General features: G+C 37.8%; 1 long non-coding RNA gene across 1 annotated transcript; it reads right to left on the bottom strand.

Moving 5' to 3' along the window:
* LOC112451034 lies at positions 1 to 2354 on the bottom strand. The gene is made up of 3 exons (XR_003039766.2): positions 2213 to 2354; positions 2037 to 2122; positions 1 to 1195 (listed from the first exon to the last, which is right to left on the bottom strand). It is a non-coding gene; the product is annotated as an uncharacterized LOC112451034 (long non-coding RNA).
* Between the last annotated feature and the right edge of the window lie 4878 nt (positions 2355 to 7232).

The following is a 7232-nucleotide window of genomic DNA, read 5'->3' on the forward strand; positions in this document are numbered from 1 at the left end:
TGGTGATGACAGCAGCAAAATTTTATTTCAATTTAACAACAAAAAAACAAACATAGTACTTTAAGTGAGCAAATTACTTTGATACATTATTTACTTTGTGAACAGCAGTCTGAGGTCTGTTTACGTCACAGCTGTGAACACTGAGAAGGAGGTCTGTGGTCCAACCTTTTAGAAATATTTTAATGAAGTGTTTTCACTAATCTGGCTCACAGGAAATAATATTCTAGGCTCATTTTCCCAATTCTGGTTCTTTGCGGTGTGTTGTATAATAAATATTTTGTTGATGGGGTAGATCTCTTATATGTGTCTCACTTGAAACAGTTCTTTTCACTTGAGTTTGGAAGCAGCACAAAAGCGGGACATCCTGGAGATGATTTTGTTCTGATGGTGAGTTTCTTCTTTTATTAAGTAGTTTTATACATACACTGCCTGGCTTGGAAGTTTCAAAGCAAAAATCCAGGTATTTTACAAACTTATGACCATGTAATTGCACTTTAAGCTGTGCTGCACCCTGGAGAGAACAGCTAAAAGTGGAAGAAAAATATCACTATCTTCCAGATCCTTACAAGGTTGGTGATTATCCTAAAAAAAATATGAAAAGATAACATAAAAATACACTCACACACACCCACATACCTACACAGTGGCAGAGAGAGAGCCCCACCCAGTGCTTTATTTTTCTGTTAATGAATTCTGACACCACTCATTGCGTCATCATGGATTTCCTGGACGAGGACGAGCATGTGTATAAATCCAAGAGCTTATCAAACTGCTGAGTTCTTCACTTGGTTGTGCGAGGGACAACGACATGCATACGCTCATGGTGAGTGATCAGTAATATTATTACAGCAGTGATCCATGATCAGTGCTGACATGTAGATGTTTGATATTCAGGACCTTGAGTAGCTGCGGCTGCAGCTCACCTCAACAACAACAGTGAGTCCAGGTTTTATTCAAGAACAGGTGTTACAAGTCTGGGGTCAATCAGCTGGAGCTGTGAATCTGGTCTTATGTGGTTCTTGTGGGTTTTGATGATTTTTCCCCCCTGCTCAGATCTGAGGTCCTAATCCGTTTATTACTTTATGCCAGGTTGTTAGAGTGGTGTGAGCAGAGGCTCGTTTGTTGCAGGCAGGTGAGTGCAGGGGGGTTGGGCCTCCTCATATATGCAGGTAGAAGGTCAGAGCAGATCTTGTTGCTAGGAGACACAAACCAGAGCACTTAATTTCAACCTGAGTACAGCTGAGACAGTTAGATGTAGTCTGTGTTTAATCTTAAACAGCCAACAGCAGTCCTTAAACTTTACGGTGAGTAGATAAAAACACAGTTTATGCGTCTTTTGTGTTATGCCTCAGAGCTGTGTTTCTGTTTCCTGTCCTTTTTGTATTCTCAGCAACTGAAGGCTAACTAGAGTCAAACTGAATTTTTGTTGAATTTCTCTCAGATTGTGTCTGACAGGATGTGTGTTTGTCTCTAGGTGAGTGGTGTTTGCTTTCTGCTGATGATGTCTGTTCTGACTTCTACTGGGACAGTAAGATCAAAGTGTCCAAAATGTCCACCAGGTACCATTAATTTTTAGAAACACCACTGATGATGACTATGATGACAATGATGGTCTGTAGGATCAAGGCTCTCATGTTTGTGTATGTGTGTGTTTTCACCTGCAGGTTTCTACAAGATTAAAGACTGCTCTTTGAGGGAAGGGTCTGGAATCCAGTGTGCTAAATGCACCAAATGTTCAGGTGAAAACACCTTCAGAAACACACACCTGGTCCTAGAACAAGATTCTGTCTTGCTCCAGAAGTCCAAAGACCAAACATTGTTCTGACTCAGAGTTCATGTAAAATTGCAATTTCTCCAAATATTGGAGTTTCACAGCTGACCACAGAGTCAATCAATCGCAAATCAATGAAAACCAGACATCAGTTAGACCTTCGGAAGCTGAAACCTTTAAAATGTTGTTGAGTTTACTTGCTTCTTCAATGTGACACAGAGTTATAGTTACATTAAAACTTTTATTTAGCATATTTATAGCTTACTGTGATGGACTTGCAACCCTGTCTGGGGTGCATCCCTGCTTATCACACAATGACCACTGGAGATAGGAACCAGCTTCCCCGTAACCCTGAATAGAAAGACAGGAAAAGAAAATGGATGGATGAATGGATGTTTATAGTTTTGCCTCTACTCTGATGTACTTCCTGTATTGACTGACTTGTGGATTATTGGTTCTTCAGTCTGTCGTGAATTTATTGTTGTGTTGTCCTGTTCTCCAGCTGCTCTTCAAGACACTCTTGTTCCATGTTCTGCGTACGCTGACTCTGTGTGTGTGAACAGACCCACAAAGATGGTGCCGACAATCATGGCCAGTCATACAGGTAAACTCATCACCAGCAGCTTCAACACAACACATACACAGAAAGTCTGAGCCTCTTCTCATCACTAGGCTTGCCCTAATCCTCCTCTTCTTTATGCCCACAAGACACCTCTCCTGATGAGAGCAGCCGTCTGTGGATCATCCTCACTGCTGTGTAAGAATTATTTACTTGTATTGATGGAAACTGATCAGCTTTTTGGTCAAACAGAAACCCACAGCAGTCCTGTGACACATCAAAGGGTCACATGGTCATGTGACGTGCCTGTCAGAGCATCTGTCCTCAGTTACAAATGTGGACAAACTAAGTGGTACTTGTTCCTAACATAAACAGGTTTCCAGTAGATCAGGATCTCAATTATTATTACAGTTGCACTATTATTTTCAGGTAGTTATACACTAATACTTTTTTGAAGTTCTAGCAGCAGAGGAAAGATTCATTCTTGAACTTCACTGATTTTTATTGTTCATTCCTGTTGAACTACTGATATTCTCTCAGTGGTGCAACAGCGTCTGCTTTCTTTACTTTGTCAATCTCAAGTTTCTAATGTTTATCTTAGAAACATGGATGACTACAAGAAGATAAACTCTTGAGTTGTTTCTGATAAAAAAAAAGACAAAAAAAATCATTGAATTCTTTAAAAGTTCATGAATCGGGAATTGGAAAAACTCATCACGTGGCAGTGGTCCGTCGACAGAGCAGTTTCTTCCAGTTAGACAGTTGGTGGTTTTATTTTGTCTTTAATGGGCCAAATATTGATGTCACGGCGTTGCATGTACAGAACTCCTCTAAAAATTAGCTGTTCTGTATAAAGAATACAGCAGCTACCTGCTCGTTAGTTTCTGCTCAAACTAAAGAAGTTAATTTATTTAGAACTAGTTTTTGATTGGTTTGGTTAATGAGAGGTGATCCATGTGATGAGGTTCTGATTGTGTTTCTCTGCAGATCTGTGTCTGTGTTCCTGGTCCTCCTGTCGGTTCTCTTTTTCATCTGGTGGTCCTGCACAAATAGGTGGAAATTTATGAAGCTCCCCCCTACTGTAACCTGCTCACCTGAGAAGAAAGATCCTCCCCTTCCTGAGACTCTCCTGCAGGTCTCCACCGGCCCAGCCTGAGCGTGATCTGAGAAGCAGAATGTTCCGAGTTCCTCTCAGCATCTCAGCAGTGACTGCTCCTTATCTGGCTCTCCAGAGACTTCCAGTCCAGGTGTACGCCAGGTGTGGCCCTGCCCTGTTAGAGCCAAAATGTAGGCTTCAGTTCAGGATTAGTTCAGGGTTAGTTCTAAAATACGTCAAGGTTAGTTATTGGAGGACATTTTAAATGTGTCTCTCAGCTGCAGGAACCAGTTCAGAAAACTGGTTCTGATCCAGCAAAGGTCTGGTCTTGGACTCAGAGTAAGTCTCGTTATTCAGACCAGACAAGAAGCTGTTACAAAACAAGTCTTGTTTTACGAAAAAGATTTTAAACTGTGAACAGGAAATTAACCTAGAGTGTTTTCGGGCCATTGCTCACCAAGAATTGTGTTGGTAGACAGCTAGACAGCTAGACAGCTAGACAGATAGATAGATAGATAGATAGATAGATAGATAGATAGATAGATAGATAGATAGATAGATAGATAGATAGATAGATAGATAGATAGATAGATAGATAGATAGATAGATAGATAGATAGATAGATAGATAGATAGATAGATAGATAGATAGATAGATAGATAGATAGTTTCCAGTGTTTTACTAATGAACATTACAAACCTGGATGTCCGTAAATTGAAAAGTTAAACTAAATATCCAAACATTCTCATTCTCAATTCACCATGCAGTGATCCTTGGTCACATTGATCTGACCTTTGTGTTCATTTTCATATTTAAGAACAATTTTACTGTCACTGTCCAACTCCCAAAGAACTGCAGAAAGACTGTTATCCTCTTGTTAAAGTAACTGATAGGTAACTTAAGGTTTTGATTAGGATTAGGTAAAGTTAGAAATACTCTGTTGTGGTTAAACACTTAAACTTACTTGTCCTTTGTCTGCGAGGTTACCAGCCAATCAAACTATCAGAACACTGTCAGGATTTTCTGTGATTGAAAACTGATGAGTTGTGAATGAGAATAACAATGAAAATGTCCAACGGATTCCACATTTCCCATGATGCTCCAGCAGGAGTGTGAATTCAGGCTGAGGATGAACAAATGAGAGGATTAGCTCAGTTTCTTTTTAGTGTGCATGCCTGGGTGAGTGGCAACCAAGTTTGACTGGTTTTAATGTGAAAGTTGGTGTTTTTGTTATGCTCTGTTATTTTTATGGACTGTGATTAGTTTGAACCATAGACTAGATATAAAAGACATACTCAGTAAGTTGCTGATTAAACCGAAGCTGAGTTACAGTGTAAAACCATGGTTGGTCACTTGGTGATACTTCAAATCATCTGTAGAAGTGGTTCTCAACTGGTCTGGCTTGGGGACCCACCATTACCCCTAAATAACAAGGTGTGACCCAAATCAAGGAGTACTTTCAATTCTAGCAACACTAGAGAGATAAATCTTCTCTTTTCCACTATTTAGTTGCATTTTGATTAAAAACAAAAACTCTTAAATCCAGTAACTACAGCCTTTTTTTTTAACAAACTCAACAGTTCTTTCACGCACAAATATGAAATAAAAAGTCCAATTACTGTGCAGTTTAAGAAAGACTCAAAATATGTAGCTTTAACTGAGTACCCACTCAGTGAATGTATAACAATGTCTTATTAAAATTAATCAGTCACTTATTGAAGCATTAATCATAAGGCTGGCATAGCAATTAGATTTTAGAACGCAGATTTTGTTTTATTTTTTAACTTAACTTCTTTATTTGCCCAGACAAAGTCCGATGACCCTTGAAAACAGATCCATGATCCACTCTTGGGCTGTGACCCGCCAGTTGAGAATCGCTGATCTATATCTTCATCTTAAATTGCATCAGTTTCTCTCAAAAATGACCTAAACAGAACATTTTCTTCTCAAATCTTTTGGCATCATTAGATAGAATCAGTACAGCTCATAGGAGCTGTGATTTCTCATAAATATAATTATTCCATTATTAAATATCAGGCGCTCAAGACTTTTGTCCAAATCCTGTTTTAACTTTTAGGCTCTGCCCACTTGTCCAAAATAAAATGGTTATTTTGGGCTCTTAAAAAGTCAAAAATAGACATGAGCTAATGGTGGACTTGTGTTCTGTGGTCAACCTGTTATATCTAGTCTGTGGTTTCAGGTAAACAAAGGGTCACATATTAAGATTTAAACTGCTGAACAGTTTGTGTAAAACTACAAATTATTTATGTTCACTCAGATGTTTGACCCTTCCAACAGAAATCTGTGAATGTTTTAATGTTTTGGACTGAAAATAAACAAAACCTTTACTTGAGCTGTGAGATTTTCTGGTTTTTAATAATACACGCGTGAACCAACTGAGCGTGAATGTTTCTGGTCAATAGCAAGATGTTTGTATATTTGTGTCATGACATTTTCCTGTTGCTTGTCCGTTAACAAAAGCAGGCACAGAGTTACACTGAACTTTACCTGCAGATTGTTTTAATGTTCTCAGAATGTGTTTATCACCTGGTTCAAGGTACCTTTATGGTTCCAAAGATACAGTTAGGTTCCTGATCGACAACAGGACGTAGGACACAAACAGACAACATTCACACTGAATGTATTAGTTTTTTTTACTGGCTGATTGCAGAAGCTGAGGTCAACTCTCTGAATTTATTTATCAAGTGTTTCAAGTGTTTGTAGCTTCTAATGGAGGACATGAGATTTTAACAACTTCTGTTTTTGAAGGATTTACATTTTTAAGATTTGTAGTAACAGAAATGCATCTGCACAATTGAATCAGACACCGATGACTTAATGGCACCCCCGTCTTGACTTTTATATCCATCTTTATGACCTGAAGCTGTTTGATGCAGCAAAGTAAAAATGATCAGTTCAATTAGGCTGTGTGACAAATGTACTTCAAAAAGTTGTCAAGGAAACAAATAAATAAATAAATCTGCAGCTCTTTTCACTCCTCTTCACTGGAAATTAAAAGGTCCGGTGGCCCAGAGGACAATAGTCTCCTTGTCTTATAAACATTTCATATTGAATTTGTCAGAAGGGACGACAAAAGACAAACAGAAACAGACTGTAGAGTAATACTAAAATTATGTACAATAAGACAGGAAATACAACACAAAATCTTCACAACATGACAAACAATGATTTAAATGCGAGACCGAAATTAAAACTGATCCACAAATATAAACACAGTGGTTATGAAAAAATTTACAAAAAAAAGCTAAATTAAAACAAAATGTCAGTAGGTTTAAGGTTCACATATGACAAAAAAATTACAAAAATACCAAAAGGAACCAGAACTTGTGGAAGTGAACAAAATGGATTACATACTGACCTCTAATGGGTTTCAAATGAACCCAAACAGACCCAGACTAGGCAGCTGTGTTCAGTCCACAGCGTTTTTTTTTCTTTTTCTTATTTTTCTTTTATGACAGTCAGAATGTGACTGATGCAAGTTTTCACATTCTACCCAAGTCACTTTCATATGTGGTACTAAATCAAATACATATCTACAGGTGCTGGTCATAAAATTAGAATATCATGAAAAAGTAGATTGATTTCAGTAATTCCATTTAAAAAGTGAAACTTGTATATTATATTCATACATTACATGCAAACTCATATATTTCAAATGTTTATTTCGTTTAATTTTGATGATTACAAATGACAACAAATGAAAATCTCAAATTCATCATATCAGAAAATTAGAATATTACTGAAGACCAATAAAAACAAAGGATTTATAGAAATGTTGGCCAACT

This window comes from Kryptolebias marmoratus, linkage group LG11 (assembly GCF_001649575.2).
Source record: "Kryptolebias marmoratus isolate JLee-2015 linkage group LG11, ASM164957v2, whole genome shotgun sequence".
Lineage (NCBI taxonomy): Eukaryota > Metazoa > Chordata > Actinopteri > Cyprinodontiformes > Rivulidae > Kryptolebias > Kryptolebias marmoratus.